This window comes from Lithobates pipiens, unplaced genomic scaffold (assembly GCF_037356315.1).
Source record: "Lithobates pipiens isolate NorthernLeopardFrog02 unplaced genomic scaffold, aLitPip1_a1.2 Scaffold_61, whole genome shotgun sequence".
Lineage (NCBI taxonomy): Eukaryota > Metazoa > Chordata > Amphibia > Anura > Ranidae > Lithobates > Lithobates pipiens.
In genome coordinates, this window is record NW_027507883.1 from 2,987,227 (window position 1) to 3,006,443 (window position 19,217).

At 44.4% G+C, this 19,217-nt stretch overlaps 2 pseudogenes; both read left to right on the forward strand.

The window, feature by feature from the left end:
* The first annotated feature begins 18,101 nt into the window (after window positions 1-18,101).
* Window positions 18,102-18,220, forward strand: LOC143958573 (5S ribosomal RNA; annotated as a pseudogene).
* Window positions 18,221-18,543: 323 nt separating this feature from the next.
* Window positions 18,544-18,662, forward strand: LOC143958338 (5S ribosomal RNA; annotated as a pseudogene).
* Window positions 18,663-19,217: the final 555 nt, after the last annotated feature.

The following is a 19,217-nucleotide window of genomic DNA, read 5'->3' on the forward strand; positions in this document are numbered from 1 at the left end:
CGTCTCCTGTATCTTCGTGCACAGCGACATTTTGAGAGCCAAAGTGATAATGCGTTGTCTCTGTGCTGGGGAAAATTAGCAATTAAGGTCCTTTTCCCAGTTGGACAGACAGGTTAAGTGTGGGTAATCTGTTTGAGAGAGAATGTGGGCCAAAGGGCCTTCGCTCCTGCATAGAGTCTCAAACTCCGACTGAGGGCGGGCGAACGTTTGAGGATTGGGGATGGAATGGAGAAAATGATGTAGTTGCGCCGCTCTCCAAAAAGGCAGTTGGAAAAGCCCTGTCGGATCTGTTAGGGTTGAGAAAGAAGGCCATTTTCCATCAATGACGAATTTAGACGCATTGTCTAGGTTGGAATTTCTAAGTGGGTCCCCAGTTCAAAGGTTGGATGGCCACGTATAGGGAATAGGGGGGAAGTCAAAGACGTGAGTGTGTTTTGGGTAGCGATCAGGTGACTGACTTTCAACTAAGCCCCTATAGTGGGATGTGACATAAATTCTGTGGGGGAATACTTATAGCACCACATGGCGCTTCTTAGCGGAATTCGGGAGTGAGCTTAGAAAGTTTGTTTCGATTCCAGTCCAATACATGCCCCAGATGGGAGGCCAGGTAGTAGCGTCGCAAGTTAGGGAGAACAAACCCTCCCTGTTGTTTAGACAATGTCAGCTGTGACCGCTTAAGTCTGGGATTTTTGTGGGCCCAGTTAAATTGAGTGAGCAAGGATTGAGCTTGCTTAAAAAACAGGACTGGAATCTGGATCGGGAGAGCTTGGAAAAGATAAGTAAATTTAGGGAGTATGTTCATTTTAATGAGATTGCATCTGCTGAACCAGGAATGGAGGCCAGAATGCCACCCGTGAAGCAAACTGCGGATCTTAGTGACAAGGGGTGGGGGGAAGTTCAACATAAACGTACGCGCGATGTCCGGTGGAATGTAAGTACGTGAGTATATCTTACTTATCCATGCCAGCATCCGTTCACTCAGACCTATATGGCGAAGGACCGAGAACATTAATGTCCATTTGACCCGATCAAAAGCCTTCTCGGCATCAGTACTCATGAAAAGACAAGGGGTCCCAGATGACTTTGCTTTACGGATCAGGGTAAGCACCTTAGTGGTGTTGTCCCTATCTTCCCTGGTGGGAATAAAACCTAACTGGTCAATATGTATAAGGGACTACAAGTAATGTGCCAATCACGTGGCGAGGAGTTAGAGAATAGTTTTAGGACCGAATTTTGGAGGGAAATGGGTCTGTAGCTCCCACATAGGCCTGGGTCCTTGCCCTCCTTAGTTATCAACGAGATGTGGGCTCTAAGGGTATCCTCAGGAAAATAAATTCACCAAGCGCAGGCCGAGAATAGGGAGGAAGGTCTTAAAGTATTGTGCGGTATATCCGTCAGGGCCCGGAGCCTTACCCACCTTCGGAGGTCCCACGGCCGTCTGGACTTCTTCCAGTGTGATCGGGTCCTCCAAGTACTCCCGTGATTCCGATGAGAGGGTTGGTAGACCAGAACCGGTTACATATCTGTCTATATTGTCCTGTCCAGACCCTGAATCGGGCAGGTTGTAGAGATCAGAGTAACATTTTTCAAAGACTTCGACTATTTGGGTTGGGGTAGAGGCCCTCTGGCCATTCTCATCTATCAACTGTGGTATGTAAGAGCCAAATTTCAACTCCTTTACCGACCTGGCTAAGATTTTTCTGCATGTGTCCTCTGATTCCTACGTCAGTTTACGACAAAACTGGAGTGCCGCTTTCGCTTTATAATGGAGTAGGACAGCAATATGGGTATGGAGTGTCCCCAATTCAATCTCTAAGGTCCGTAAGGGGGTATGTTTATGTTTCGCTTACACAGAGGCAAGTTCACGAAACAGATTAGCAAGCTGTTCCTTCCGTGTTCGTTTGATGCGCGCCCCGTGCCTGATAAGTACCCTGTGGAGTACTGACTTGTGAGCCTCCCAAATTATCCCCGGGTCACAGTCGTGCTTTAGTTTTCTTGGAAATAAAGGTCCAATTCCCTGGTCACATCTGCTAAAACTTACGGTATCTGGAGGAGGCTCTCATTAAGGTGCCAGAATAGAGACCTAGGTGAGGGGTAGGGAGCGAGGAGCAAGAGGCAGAAGTGTCAACCGATGGCGAAAGGGGACATTAAAGTCCCCACCTAATATCAATTGGCCCTCTCGAAAGTCACATAATCTGTGCAGGGTAGTTCTGAGGAACGTGTCTTGGTGATTATTGGGAGCGTACACAGTGGAAAATGTAAAAAGGCGCTCTCCAATGTGGCCCCTAAGAAAAAGATATTGGCCCCCAGGGTCCACCAGAGAATCCTGGAGAACCCAGGGGAGCCTGCTAGAGATCAGAATGGAGAGGAGGGGTTAGTAGAGTGGTAGACCTTAGGGAAGGATCTCGACCATAGAAAGGGGAGGCTAGTATTTTTAAAATGTGTTTCTTGTATAAAGGCCACATCAGTACAAGATGTGTTCAGTTCTCACAGGAGGATCCACCATTTTTCAGGGGAGTTCAGTCCCTTAACGTTTAGAGAGGTGACCTTGACTGAGTCTGCCATCGCTCCTCGGGGAGGGGGAGGGGGACATCAGAGAAAAGCAAAGAAAGTTGAACCAAGGTAGGTTTTGGGTAGGTAATGCATGGCGGGAACTAAGGGGGGAGAAAGGAAGGGCAAATGGAAGGAAAGGTAAAGGGAAAAAGAGGCCGGGCACCTCAACCCCAGGGGGAGAGGGAAATTAAGGGTTGTCCGCACTCAACAGTACAGGAAGGGTATACTAAAACAGCACAATTATGCTATAGCGCTTACCAGATGTACACTGGGTTTAAAGCGCTGTCCTACTTGGGTTATTGGGTAGACAGGTCGGAGAGGGAGCCCCCGAATCCTAGTCCCCCCAGTCCCGGCAGTGGTAAATGTCACGTCTGATACCGGTATGCAAATAAAAGACAATCAGTAACATCAAAGAAACAAAAAACAATAGTATAACCAAAACAGAGGTAGAGCATATAACTGTCAGCACTGAGGGGTCTCCTCGGCTCGCCCTAAACATAGGCATGCACGAAGGAGCCCGTCACAACAGAAAAGGCATCACAGAATGGGATCCACCACCCCCCGTCCCATACCCCTAAAGTACATGCAGTCCCCGGACAAATGCATTTCTCCCTTTGGCAGATTGTCCTCTCCTTACCCCCCTCTCCCCCGTCCACGCCCCGGGGGGAAAAGGGGCAGGGAAGGGGGGAAAGGGGGAGTGGAAGGGGGGAAAGGGGGAGTGGAAGGGGGAAAGGGGGAGGGAAAGGAGGGAAGGGAAGGGTGGGAAGGGGGGGAAGGGAGGGGGGAAACAGGGGAGAGGGGACAAACATGCAGAAATGTCAAGTCCTTTAGCGCACTCCCACCAGCAAACACCCGGACCCCATAAATTTCAACTCCTCCCCTCCATGGTCACCACATCAAGATGAAAGAGGAGCAGCCCTGGTCGGTGCATGGAAAATCCAGCAGGCAAGGGGCTGGGGCCACCATCCCTCCATCCAACGGGAGACTTCACCCGAGCAGCAGTCCTGGGGCCCGCCAATTAGTGTCTCTCCTGCATCGCCATCGGGGGCTGTGTAGAGCATCCAGAGGGAGGCTGGGACCGCCCAAACAGTAAGGGGTAAATCCTCCAGGGGGGTCCAGAGTCACCCTGGAGGGAAGCAGTGTCTCGTACCAATAGGCTCAATAAATAAGTCATCCAGGGTCCCCGAAAGCTGCAGAAGGCAATGTCAGCAAAGAGTAGGTGGGAGTCAGAGGGGGGGACAAGGGGCGCATCCAGGGGGAGGGGACACATATGCGGGAATGTCAAGCCCTTCCAGTACAGCGCATTAGGTATCACTCAGACCCCCCAAAGTGCAACTCTCCCATCTAAGGTCAAGACTCCAGAAGGGAAGATGAGCCGCCCTGGTCTGTACATGAAAGAACCTGCTGCCAAGGGGTTGGGGCCATCATCCCTTCCTCCAATGGGAGATGCCACCGGAATGAAAGCCCCGTGTCCTGTCAAGTGGTGCCCCTCTGACAATGTCGTTGTGGTATATGTGGAGCATCCAGGGAGAGGCAGGGACCACCCAAACAGTGAGGGGTAAAGCCTCCAAGGGGGACCGGTGTCAGACAGGAGGATAGCGGTGTCTTGTACAAGTTGGTTAATTAGACAAGTCATTCAGTGTGTTCCTGTGAGCAGCGGAAAGAAAGGTCGGTAAGGATTATGAATGGGTGGGGGCCAGGGAGTGCATAAAACTGCCACCAGATGACCGGGGCAGAGAGGGCAAGGGGATGAAACTCAGATCTGGTAGGTGGGGGCGGGGGTGAGGAGTGTCCCTCATATTACTCACGTTGGCCATACCTTGAAGCTGAGCGCTCTGCATACCCAGGACGTTCTTCTGTATAATCTAGCCTATCTGTATACATTAGCCTGTCTTTTGTACACATTAGTCGGTCCTCTGTATACACTAGTCTGTCTGTATACACTAGTGTATACAGATAAGCTAGATTATACAGAAGAACGTCCTGGGTATGCAGAGATGGAGGCTAGGGTATACAGAGAGAGAGGCTAGAGTATGCATACTTGCTAGTGTATACAGACGGACTAGTGTATACAGAAGACCGGCTAGTTTATATAGGGAGGCTAATGTGTGCAAAAGACAGGCTAGTGTATACAAATAGGCTAGATTATAGAGAAGAACATCTTGGGTATGCAGAGAGAGAGGCTGGGTTACACAGAGAGGCTGGTGTATGCAGACTTGCTAGTGTATACAGACGGACTAGTGTATAGAGAGGCTTGGGTATACAGAGAGCTAATGTATAAAGAGCAGCTAGTGTATACAAAAGACATCCAAGGGTATAAAGAGAGACTCGTGTATGCAGAAGACCGGCTAGTTTATACAGAGAGGCTAAAGTGTACAAAACACAGGCTAGATTATACAGAAAAACGTCATGGGTATGCAGAGATGGAGGCTAGGGTATACAGAGAGAGAGACTGTGTTACACAGAGAGGCAGGAGTATGCAGACTTGCTAGTGTATACAGATGGACTAGTGTATACAGTAGACCGGCTAGTTTATACAGAGAGGCTAATGTGTACAAAAGACAGGCTAGTGTATACAGATAGGCTAGATTATACATAAGAAGGTCCTGGTTATGCAAGAGATGGAGGCTAGGGTATGCAGAGAGAGAGGCTTGGTTACACAGACTTGCTAATGTATACAGACGGACTAGTGTATACAGAGGACCGGTTAGTTTATATAGAGAGGCTAATGTGTACAAAAGACAGGCTAGTTTATACAGATAGGCTAGATTATACAAAAGAACGTCCTGGGTATGCAGAGATGGAGGCTAGGGTATACAGAGAGAGAGTGAGGCTGGATTACACAGAGAGGCAGGAGTATGCAGACTTGCTAGGGTATACAGAGAGAGAGGCTAGAGTATGCATACTTGCTAGTGTATACAGGGGGACTAGTGTAATACAGAAGACCGGTTAGTTTATACAGAGAGGCAAATGTGTACAAAAGACAGGCTAGTGTATACAAATAGGCTAGATTAAAGAGAAGAACGTCCTGGGTATGCAGAGATGGATGGCTAGTGTATACAGATAGGCTAGATTATACAGATAGGCTAGATTATACAGAAGAACGTCCTGGGTATGCAGAGATGGAGGCTAAGGTATACAGAGAGAGAGGCTAGAGTACGCATACTTGCTAGTGTATACAGATGGACTAGTGTATACAGAGGACCGGCTAGTTTATACAGAGAGGCTAATGTGTACAAAAGACAGGCTAGTGTATACAAATAGGCTAGATTATAGAGAAGAACGTCCTGGGTATGCAGAGAGAGCAGTTGGGTTACAAAGAGAGGCTAGTGTATGCAGACTTGCTAGTGTATACCGGTGGACTAGTGTATACAGAGAGGCTTGGGTATACAGAGAGCTAATGTATAAAGAGATGCTAGTGTATACCGACGGACTAGTGTATACAGAGGACCGGCTAGTTTATACAGAGAGGTTAATGTGTACAAAAGACAGGCTAGTTTATACAGATAGGCTAGATTATACAGAAGAACGTCCTTGGTATGCAGAGATGGAGGCTATGGTATACAGAGAGAGAGAGCGAGGCTGGGTTACACAGAGAGGCAGGAGTATGCAGACTTGCTAGTGTATACAGATGGACTAGTGTATACAGTAGACCGGCTAGTTTACACAGAGAGGCTAATGTGTACAAAAGACAGGCTAGTGTATACAGATAGGCTAGATTATACAGAAGAAGGTCCTGGTTTATGCAAGAGATGGAGGCTAGGGTATGCAGAGAGAGAGGCTTGGTTACACAGACTTGCTAGTGTATACAGATGGACTAGTGTATACAGAGGACCGGCTAGTTTATACAGAGAGGCTAATTTGTACAAAAGACAGGCTAGTGTATACAGATAGGCTAAATTATACAGAAGAACGTCCAGGGTATGCAGAGATGGATGGCTAGTGTATACAGATAGGCTAGATTATACAGATAGGCTAGATTATACAGAAGAACGTCCTGGGTATGCAGAGATGGAGGCTAAGTTATACAGAGAGAGAGGCTAGAGTACGCATACTTGCTAGTGTATACAGATGGACTAGTGTATACAGAGGACCGGCTAGTTTATACAGAGAGGCTAATGTGTACAAAAGACAGGCTAGTGTATACAAATAGGCTAGATTATAGAGAAGAACGTCCTGGGTATGCAGAGATGGAGGCTAAGGTATACAGAGAGAGAAGTTGAGTTACAAAGAGAGGCTAGTGTATGCAGACTTGCTAGTGTATACCGGTGGACTAGTGTATACAGAGAGGCTTGGGTATACAGAGAGCTAATGTTTAAAGAGATGCTAGTGTATACAAAAGACAACCAAGAGTAGACAGTGAGGATCGTGTATACACAGAAGACCGGCTACAGAGAAGCTAATTTGTACAAAAGACAGGCTAGTGTATACAGATAGGCTAGATTATACAGAGGAAGGTCCTGGGTATGCAGAGATGTAGGCTAGGGAATCCAGAGAGAGACTGTGTTACACAGAGAGGCTAGAGTATGCAGAAGACCGGCTATTTTTTTTTACAGATAGGCTTGTGTATACAGAAGACAGTCTGGGGAATTCAGTGAGGCTAGTGTATGCAGAGAGGCTGGGACACCGAGACTATTGTAAAAAGAAGGCAGGCTAGTGTATATAGATTACGGGCACCTGTATACAGAAGACAGAGAGGCTAGTCTATATTGAGTGGCTGGTGTACACAGAGAGATTAATGTATACAGAAAAGCTAGCGTGTAAAGAAGACAGGACTTTATTTTTTGCTAATGCAACTACTTTTGAAACATATAAAGTGCTTTTTTCATATTTTGGTGCTGTTAAAAAGTGGTGTGTTGTCAGTGGTGATATCAATGTGACAGTTAATGTGGAGAACTACAACTATTCAAAATAGAGCAAAAGAGTGCTAAGTTTATTTTGTTAAGTCATTGACTGATAGACGTTAAGTAATTGGCCGTTATTGGTTTGGCAGTACATGGTTTATTTTGATGTAAGATAGTTTTATTCTCTACTTATAGCCGTGTTTTAGACGACTTTATTATTAGCATTATTCGCATTATTCATAAATATTATGCAGAGTGTAAGTATTGCAGTGAGACGATATTGCTTTTAAAAGATTTGTATTATTATACATAGCATTGTTAGCAGACCAATAGGACAATTTACATGGCTTAATATTGCAGAGCGTAATTTATCAGGAAAGAGATTCAAAGCGTTAGTTGCAGTAGCTTCATAAAACTGAGAAATCGTTGCATTACTCTAAATTTAAAATATGTTCCGGCAGCACTGAAAAGACGATATTAGATGAGTGATCTACGCATTTCGTTTACTATTTCACTATACCGGCTAAATGTTAATATGTTAATATGTGCTGCGTGTAAGGTAGAAATTAGATGGTTTAGTGTGAGCTGGTTTACCAGGATTTAGAGATAGTAATCTGTTTATACTAGTAATAAATATAGCAAAATAACTATAACGGGTTTAAGTGAAAATACACGAAATAACAGCAACAACGTGTGTAGGTTTTTATCAATCAAGTTCATTACGTGTCTTTAATCATGTAGTGAATATACCCCAATATTGGAGCACAAGGATGAGAAAGCATAATAACTAACAGAGGATGACATGGCAAAAAGACAAACTGCATTAGAAATGTGAATATGAATTAGAGTTGAAATGCCAATCGCCACGGCTACGTACAGCAAAGTGTGAGCTAAGCAGCTAAATATTCTGCAATAGCAGAGATTAAGTATTGCAGTCGAAATGAGATCGGAAGCGTTAGTTGCAGTAGCTCCAAAATGACTGAGAAATCATTTCATTACTCTAAATGTAAAAGTTATCCCGGTAGCACTGAGTGGACTGATATTAGATGAGTGATCGTTCTAGTACAAATTCAGTTTCCTATAGCAGAGAGATACCAGCTAAATGTGAGACGAGCAATTAAACTGTTCACGGTAGCATTGCATTACTCTTAATATGTGCAGCGTGTAAAGAAGCAATAAGATGGTTTTGTATTATCCTAAAATTAGCAGTATACGTAATAAAGGTGAGTAGGTAACCTGGATTTAGACATAGCAAACTCTATAATCTAATTTAGCAAAATTAGAAAAGATAATATTGAGACAGTATATACAGGTCGAGTTTAAGTGGAAATACACAAAATATCTAGCTTACCTTTACATTGTTCAATAGAGTAAATTGACGTAGCTTGAAAATTCCAACGTGTAAATCGTTCCATTAATTATGTTACGCACGAAGACGGCTTACACTGACTGTTTTCCGTTTCCACTGGTCATTGATATAATGTATCAGTAACCATGAACATTAATAGTGATAGGCAGCTTACATTAGGATGTATGCATGATGTGAATGTAAAATGAATGTAAAATAGTTGCATTATGTGTTATTAATGTAATCAAACTGTATTGTTATGCTTTGCTACTGCAACCACTTCTCAATCAAGTAAACCGTCCCACTGATTTTCTCACATTTTGCCGCTGTTAAAAAATGTGTGGCAAGTGTTATGTGTTACCATTTGGTTATCAGTGTGACAGTTAATGTGGAGAAGAAGTAATACACAAAATAGAGTCAGAAAGAGAATCCAATTGCATAGAGGTAGCGAGAGATGGTTGCATTAATCTTAATGTGCAGTGTGTAAAAGGTTTTAAAAAGATGGTTTTGTGTGACTTTTGCTTTAACGTAAAATTAGCTGTAGACATTATAACTTGTTACAATGATTTAGAGATAGTAATCTCTATAAAATAATAATAATAAGTATAGCAAAACAAATTAGGAATATTTTGAGGCAGTATGTATAGGTCGAGATATAGTGAATACACAAAAGGGATCAAGGGATAGTAGCAAAGTCAAGGGATAAATGCAAAGGTACTCTATTTAACAGTAAATTGACGTAGCTTGCAAAAACCAACGTGTAAATCGTTCCATTAATTTTGATGCTCAAGAAGACGGCTTACACTGACTGTTTTCCGTTTGCACTGGAAAGAGAATCCTATTGCATAGAGGTAGCGAGAGATGGTTGCATTACTCTTAATGTGTAAAGGTTTTAAAAAGATGGTTTTGTGTGAATTTTTCTTTAACGTAAAATTAGCTGTGGACATTATAACTATGGTTAGGTTTACAATGATTTAGAGTTAGTAATCTCTATAATATAATAATAATAAGTATAGCAAAACAAATTAGGAAAATATTGAGGCAGTATATATAGGTCGAGATAACGTGAATACACAAAAGGGATCAAGGGATAGTATTGTCAAAGTTGCAAAGTCAAGGGATAAATGCAAAGGTACATTATTTAAGAGTAAATTGACGTAGCTTGCAAATTCCAACGTGTAAATCGTTCCATTAATTTTGTTACGCATGAAGACGGCTTACACTGACTGTTTTCCGTTTCCACTGGAAAGAGAAACCTATTGTATAGAGGTAGCGAGAGATGGTTGCATATGGCAGAAAGACGGCTTACACTGCTTTTCTCACATTTTGCTGCGGTAAAAAGAAATGTTTTGTCACTGTGTTTTAACTGTGACAGATAAGGTGTGGAGAAAAAGAAGTAATACAGAAAATAGAGTCAAACAGTGGAAACGTTAAAAAATACAATTGGTATACGATTTTGGTATAACTGAGGTACAGGGCAATTACTGTAGTATGACTTGCCAATGTTTATCATGTCTAGTTTATATCACACAAAGATGTATACAGTCTGACTAATTATATATGTCTGTGCCAACTATTGTTAATAAAAAACGGAGTTTAAAAAAAAAAAAAACAGTGGAAACGTTTATTTGTCATGACAGCTGATACTGGTTGAGCAATAAAACTGTTTTATTAAGATGTAAGACTAGTTTTATTCTCTACATATTGTTGTATAATATAGGCGACCATTAGGACATTGAAATTGCTTAATATTGTAGGGAGGAAGTATCGCTGTTCAAAGGTAAGAGATTGAAAGCTTAGCTTGAAAATGGCCGAGAAATAGTTGCGTTAGTCTAAATTTAAAGGATATGCCGGTACCAATGCGAAAGCTTATTGATTGACTAGTTGATCTTTGCATTACACAATTCTATTATTATTATTATTATTATTATTAAGATCATAGTGCAGAGAGATACTCAGTTAATGTCAGAGATACTCGGTCAATGTCAGAAAAGCAATAAAACTGTTTACATCGTTAGAGAGCGATGGTTACATTACTCTTAGTATGTGCAGCATGTCTGGTAGCAAATGGATGGTTTTGTGAACATTTTGCATTAAGGTACAATTAGCGGTAGAAGTGAATAGATTTAAGCGGATTTTGAGATAGTACTCTCCATTTCTAATAAGAAATAAAGAAAAATAAGTCAGGATGGTGTGTCAGGACTGTCACATACTCACAGTCCCGGTACAAATATGCAAAATAGAGCAAAAGAGTACATGGTTTATTTTGATGTATGATAGTTTTATTGCATGCTTGATGTGGATGATTAAAATCGTGTAGTGATCTATATTTAGCACAAGAATGAAAAGGCATAACATGGCAATGAGACAAACTCCATTAGAGATGTGAGCTAGATGAAATGATGAAATGTCTCTGTATAGCCCAGATTGCCTTCTGTTATCACTTAGCCTACCCTCTAAATTCACTAGCCTCTCTATATACACCAGCATGTTTACACTAGCCGGTCTTCTGCATACAATAGCCTGTCTTCGATATACACTAGCCTATGTTCTGAATACACTAGCCCGTCTTCTGTCTTCTGTATGCCCTAGCCTGTCTTCTGTATACATTAGTCTCTCTGTATAAACTAGCATCTCTGTATACCCCAAACTGTCTTCTGTAAAAACTTGTCTCTCTTTATAGCCTGTCTAGCCTTTCTTCTGTACACACTAGCTTCTCTGTATACACTAACCAGGCTTCTATATACAATAGCTTCACTCTATGCACTAGCCTCTCTGTATAATCTAGCCTCTCTATATACCCTTTCTCTATATATAGTGTTCTGCATCTCCGTAGTGGTAGCCTCTCCGTAGAAAGCCAGCCTTTATTCTGTATTCACTAGCCTTTCTTCTGTATGCTGTAGTCTTTTATATATACTAGCTTCTCTGTACACCCTTGCATCTCTGTAATACACTAAATCCTCTGTATACCACAGCCTGTCTTCTGTATACACTAGACTGTAAACACTAGCTAGAATACACCAGCCTGTCTTCTGTACCCACTAGATTCTCTGTATACACTACCCAGTCTTCTGTATACACTGTCAGCTTGGATGTATACCCAAGCCTGTCTTCTGTATACACTAGTCTCTCTATATCCACTGTCCTATCTGTATACACTCGACTCTCTCTATACACTAACCTCTCTATATACACTAACATCTTTGTATATACTAGCCTCTCTTTAAATTAGCCTCTCTGTGTACCCCAGCCTCATTGTTTACTCTAGCATCTCTGTATACTCAAGCCTATCTGCATTCACTAGCCTGTATTCACTAGCCTTATATATACTAGCTTCCTGCTTCTCTGTACACTAGACTCTCTGAATACACTAAACCCTCAGTATACCACAGCCTGTCTTCTGTATACATTAGACTGTAAAAACTAGCTAGAATACACCAGCCTGTCTTCTTTACCCAATAGACTCTCTGTATGCACTACCCAGTCTTCTGTATACACTGTCAGCTTTGATGTATACCCAAGCCTGTCTTCTGTATACACTAGTTTCTCTATATGCACTGTCCTTTCTGTATACTCTCGACCTTCTCTATACATTAACCTCTCTATATACACTAACATCTTTGTATATACTAGCCTCTCTTTAAATTAGCCTCTCTGTGTACCCCAGCCTCACTGTTTACTCTAGCATCTCTGTATACTCAAGCCTATCTACATACACGAGTCTTCTGTATTGTGTATTAACTAGCCTTTCTTCTGTATACCAGCATCTCTGTACACCCTTGCATCTCTGTAAACACTGTGTAAACTAGCCAGTCTTATGTATACACTCGCCAGCTGTATACACTAGACTCTCTGAATACACTAAACTCTCTGTATACCACAGCCTGTCTTCTGTATACACTAGACTGTAAAAACTAGCTAGAATACACCAGCCTGTCTTCTGTACCCACTAGACTCTCTGTATACACTACCCAGTCTTCTGTATAGAATGTCAGCTTTCATGTATACCCTTTCTGTATACACTAGCTTCTCTATATGCACTGTCCTTTCTGTATACACTCGACTCTCTCTATACACTAACCTCTCTATATACACTAACATCTTTGTATTTGTCTTTAAACTAGCCTCTCTGTGTACCCCAGCCTCACTGTTTACTCTAGCATCTCTGTATACTCAAGCCTATCTACATACACGAAACCTGTATTCTGTATTCACTAGCCTTTCTTCTGTATGCTGTAGTCTTCTATATATACCAGCTTCTCTGTACACCCTAGCACTGTAACAGTACTAGGTTCCTGTATTACAGAAACAGAACACCAGCAATAAGGTGTATACTGTGCAGGAGGCACACAACACCGACTCTAACTTCTGCACTGCAGATGCATGTATTGCAGAAATTGAACACCAGTAATAAAGGGTAGCTTCAGGTGTGTACTGTGCAGGAGGCACATAACACCCACTGTAACAGTGCTAGGTTCCCAAGCAGTAAAGACACTGTCCCTGCCTATTGTCCTCTTTCCCTGACCACCGCAACACACTATAAAAGGCCGCCATGCTGGCGGCCTTATATAGTGTGGGGTGTGTACTAAACCCCCCTGAGCTATAATTGGCCACAGGAATCCTGCCTGTGGTGAATTGTGGCTCTCCTCACACAGGATGTCACATCTGTTCTTATTATATAGAACCTATTATGCTCCTCGTAAACTTTTTCAGTTTGGCCGAACGGCCGGACGCAAGTTGCCCCCGGTGCGGGAACATGGGGGGAGACATGATGCACATGTTTTGGAGATGCCCGAAGTTGATCCGCTACTGGACAGAGGTGACAGGAACCATTGATCGGGTGGTTGGAACCTCCACCAGGATGGAGGCGAAGTATTGTCTCCTGGGATTAGTTGAAGGAGTTGGAAACCCGGGAAGTAGCCAGATGGCAGTTCTGAGATGCCTATTTCAGGCAAGGAAACTGATTGCCCAACCCTGCTTAGCCTCCAATGTTGGCAATGACTTGGTTTTTTTCCCTTGTTTCCGAAGATGACCATGTTGGCGTTTGTCAAGATGGTTGAGAGTGCCCGAAGAGATCGCCTATGGCCCCATCACCTTGAAAGTGCCTGATCTTGTCTGATCTCGGAGGCTAAGCATTGTCGGGCCTGATTAATAACTGGATGGGAGACCAACTGGGAATACCAGGTGCCGTAGCATTCTTTTTATGTTGTTGGCGTTGACATGTGTTTTTTTTTCCGCTTGTTTCCCAAGGTGATCATCTTGGCATTTGTCAAGAGGGCTGAGAGAGCCCAAAGAAATCTCCTACGGCCACATCCCCCTGAAAGCGCCCGATCTCATCTGATCTCAGAGGCTAAGCAGGGTCCGGCCTGGATTGTACCTAATTAAAGGTGCCGTAGGAATCTTTTTATATTGTTGGCTTTGACCTGTTTTTCTTTCGCTTGTTTCCCAAGGTGACCATTTTAGCATCAGTCAAGAGTTTTGAGTATGTCCCAAAGCGTTCACCTGAGGTCACATCACCCTGAAAGTGCCCGATCTCAGAGGCTAAGCAGGGTCTGGGTCAGATGGGAGACCGCCAGGGTCTATGTTGTTGGCGTTGACCTTTTTTTTTTCACTTGTTTCCCAAGATAACCATCTTGGTATTTGTCAAGAGGGTTGAGAGTGTCTAAATAGAACACCTATGGCCACATCACCCTGAAAGGTCAGAATCTCATCTGATCTCGGAGGCCTAGCAGTGTACGGCCTGGTTAATACCTGTATGGGAGACCATCTGTGAATACCAGGTGCCGTAGGCTTCTTTTTATGTTGTTGGCTTTGAACTGTTTTTTTCGCTTGTTTCTCAAGGCGACCATCTTGGCGTTTGTCAAGAGGGTTGGCCGTGTCTTGAAGAGAACGCTTACGGCCACATCACACTGAAAGCACCCGATCTCGTCTGATTTCAGAGGCTTAGCAGCATCAGGCCTGGTTAGTACCTGGATGGGAGACTGCCTGGGAAGACCAGGTGACATAGAAGGATCTGGTCTGGTTAGTGTCTTGATTGGGAGATCGCCTGGGAATACCGGATGCCGTAGGATTCTTTTTATGTTGTTGGCTTTGACCTGTTTTTTTTCCCTTGTTTCCCAAGGTGACCATCTTGGCATTTGTCAAGAGGGTTAAGAGTGCACAAAGAAATTGCCTACGGGCACAACACCCTGAAAACGCCCAATCTCGTTTGGTCTCAGAGGCTAAGCAGGATTGGGCCTGGTTTGTACCTGGATGGGAGACCGCCTGGGTTTTCCAAATGCTGCAGGCTTCTTTTTATGTTGTTGGCGTTGACTTGTTTTTTTTGTTTGTTTCCCAAGGTGACCATCTTGGGGTTTGTCAAGAGGGTTGAGCGTGCATTTGATCTCAGAGGCTAAGCAGGGTTGGGACCTGGTTAGTACCGGGATGGGAAACCGCCTGGGATTTCTCGATGCCATAGGCTTTTTTTTTAAGTTGTTGGCATTGACTTATTTTTTTTTTTTTGTTTTATTCTTTTATTAAGCATAAGTAGAACAATATAAATATAACAGTCAACCATACAGCATGACCCAGGGTCACAATTACATGCTAACAAAAAATAGGCAGCCAAATAACTCTGGGTTCTCAGAGGGGAGTCCTACAGTTTCATGCAGAAAATAGAGAAACCCCACCTCCGACATGTAGTACAGTATAACTAGTGCAGCTCCGTTCGGACAAATGTAATCATGGAGAACAACTGGGACCACAGCGAGCCAGCTTATCATGACCTACGTGAACCAGAGCAAAATATGAGCTGGTCATGTCCAGAACCCTGGGGTTCTTCTGGGTCCCGAAGGCTAGTATGGAGACAAGGCATAGTCAAAAGGGAGGACGGGGGAAGAAGAGAGTGCAAAGACGGAGAGAGAGGAGGTGGGGGGATGGCGACGGGGAAAAAAAGAAAAATAAAGACAAAAAGGAGGGGGGGGAATGCCACCCAGGGCAGACATGGCCTACGTAGGTAAACGTTAGATGTTCAGTCGTTTTCTGGGACGGAGGCACTGCTCACCTCCCGAATGTAGTCTCGAGTACCAGTAAAATACCTCCAGGGCCTCCATGTAACACTAAATGCCTCTTCAGTGTTGTGAAGGGTGGCGGTCAATTCTTCCATCCGGAGAATATGATTGACTTTGGAATACCACAGCACCTTGGATGGGGGCTGAGGCTGCCTCCACAGTGCGGGAATGCAGGCCCGGGTGGCATTCAGGAGTTGCATCGTGAGGGTTTTTTTGTATTTTCGAACAGGCTGTTCGGTCAAGTGTAGAAGGCACGCTACTGGGAACCCAAAAGTTCCTCAAGGTCGGGCATGCCCAGAAAAGGTGTCCCATGATCCCCATATCTGAATTTCACCTCCAACAAACATCCGGGATCGATCTATCCATTTTATTCAGAAGGTATGGGACTCTATACCAGCGTGAGACTATCTTGTATCTTAATATTGGTTTGCGATGGAAGCTTTATGTACTAAGGTCAGGATCTTCCCTATCTGTTGTGGGGTAAATGTGATGCCTAAGTCCCTCTCCCATTTGTGGATAAATGGTGGGGGTCGACTCCTCCTCCTGACTACTCAATAGGTTGTACAGGAGGGAGAGGGTGTGTCGCACAGGTTCCCTTTTGTGACAGATGGATTTATAGGGTGTCAGGTCTCTAGGAGTGTAGGGGGCCCTTTGTATGGCCAGAAGAAAGTGACGAAGTTGATAAGCACTAAACAAGTCAAGCGGAGGGTCAGAAAGCTCGGCGACCGTTTACGTGGTCGGGAGCCCTCCCGTGGGCCACACCTCTCCCAGACGCTGTTTCCCCACCACTGTCAACTGTCGCAGTTTCTTGTTGGTAAATCCCGATGGGAAGTCTGGATTACCTATAACCGGAGTCATTGGTGATGGCAGGGGAGCAATGTGTGTGCAGCGGAACAACCTCCGCACAACAGCCAACGTAGCTCCCACTACGGGGTGACCTCTGAGGTCTTTTGGTAGGGAGGACAGGAGCCACGGGGAGGTCAATAGGGGAATGGATCCATCCTCAATCTCCATCTCCACCCACTGCTTGTGTGGGCCATTACAATGCCAATCAACGACTCTCGCTAGCAGAGTCACTCTGTAGTATTGTCTGAGATCTGGGAGACCCAGACCCCCCTTGTCCTTTGGTCTGGCAAGCAATTGCAAACGGGCTCTGGGCGGTTTGCGCGCCCAAATAAAGTCCCGGAGCAGCACCTACAGTTGTCTGAAAAAAATTGGGGGTAACCGGATCGGTAATGTCTGGAACATGTATAAGATCCGAGGGAGGGCCATCATTTTGAATGCATTACAGCGCCCAAACCAGGTCAGTGTTAAAGCATGCCAGTTTCCCAAATCAGATTTCAGTCTATCCAGGAGAGGGACAAAATCAAGCAGGTACAATTGCGCTAAATCCGCTGCGATGTCAACGCCCAGTTAACGTATAGATTTTTCAGCCCAGTAGAATGGAAAAGAGGAGCGGAGCCTCTTGGCCTCACCATCCGGGACCGATATATTCAATACAGCCGACTTGGCGCAATTGTTTTTATAGTTTGATAGGCTGCCGTGTCGCTGTAGAGACGCAAGTATTTTGGGAAGCAAAATGTGTGGATTGGAGACGGAAAAAATTAGATCATCAGCGTACGCCACAATTTTGTGGTGTGCCGAGGGTTTGGATATGCCAGTAATATTCGGGTCATTCCGAACGTGACACATAAGTGGTTCCAGTGTCAGAATTAAAATTAGGGGAGACAGAGGGCACCCCTGCCTCGTCCCATTAGTGATGGGGAAAGAGTCCGAGCACCCCTCGGTCACCCGTACCGCTGCCGACGGCGTGGAGTAAAGCGACATTACCCAGCTCATCATGTTGGGGCCAAGACCTATATGTTCCAGGGTGGCCTGCATAAAGTGCCAGGCCACCCTGTCAAAGGCCTTCTCCGCGTCCGTTGACAACATAAGCAAGGGCCTTCCCTGTACATGCGCCGCATGGATTAAATTGAGGACTCGGGCCGTATTGTCTCTAGCTTCCGACTTATTTTTATTTTTTTGCTTGTTTCCTAAGGTGACCATCTTGGCATTTGTCAAGAGGGTTGAAAGTGCCTGAAGAGATTGCCTACGGGCACATCACCCTGAAAGCACCCGATCTCATTTGATGTTGGAGGCTAATAGAGTCGGGCCTTGTTAGTACCTGGATGGGAGACCGCCTGGGAATACCAGGTGTCGTAGACTTCTTTTTATGTTGTTGGCGTTGACCTGTTTTTTTTTTTCGCTTATTTCCCAAAGTGACCATCTTGGTGTTTGTCAAGAGGGTTGAGAGTGCCTGAAGAGATTGTCTATGGCCACATCACTCTGAAAGCACCCAATCTCATCTGATCTTGGAGGCTAAGAAGAGTCAGGCCTGGTTAGTACCTGGATGGGAGACCACCTGGGATTACCAGTTATTGTAGGCTTCTTTTTATGTTGTTGGCGTTAATTCGTTTTATTTTTTTTGCTTGTTTCCCAAGGTGACCATCTTGGCATTTGTCAAGAGGGTTGAGAGTGCCCAAAGAGATCGCTTACAGCAGCATCACCCTGAAAGAGCCCTATCTCTTCTCTTTTCTGAGGCTAAGAAGGGTTGGGCCTAGTTAGTACCTGGATGGGAGATGGAGTTGGAATACCAGGTGCCGTATTCTTCTTTTTATGTTGTTGACATTGACCTGTTTTTTTTTTCACTTGTTTCCCAAGGTGACCATCTTGGCATTTGTCAAGAGGGTTGAGAGTGCCCGAAGAGATCACCTACGGCCCCATCACCCTGAAAGCGCCCAATCTCGTCTGATCTCGGATGCTAAACAGTGTCGGGCCTGGTTAGTACCTGGATGGGAGACCGCCTGGGAATACCAGGTGCCATAGGCTTCTGTTTTTTTTGTTTTTTTATTTAGTAGTATGTGACATACAATGCAAAGGCAACTTCACAGAATGTGTGATACAGATAGTTATAAACAAACGATCATATTGCATGGATATCAGAGCCAATGGTAAGAAGTCTGAGGAGAATAGCACGTGTACAGCTTTGCGGTCATATCAAGATGAGATTAAAGCTCCATCTCGTTGGGATCCTCTACCACTTAAAATATTATTGATACTAGCCCTGCTACCCTCGAAGAGTTTAGATATCCATAGATAGGGGAAGAGTATTGTGTAGTAGTCAAATGGGGTCGGAACATACCATTTTCTTTTCCCTTTTTTGAGTTAAGAAGGGAAATAGTGGAACTGAAAGGAGGGAGAAGGGGAAAGAGAAGATTGGGGAAGGAAATGGCAGAAAAGGAAAAGAAGGGGTAAGGGGGTGTCGTGGGTAGAGTGGATAGGGTGGGGTCGGGTGGGGTCCCCTCCCAGGGAGCAAGAGACGCCCTCGGCTCACCAGCTCATCAGCTGTCCAACGTTTGGAACAGCGATCTCCAACGATCACCA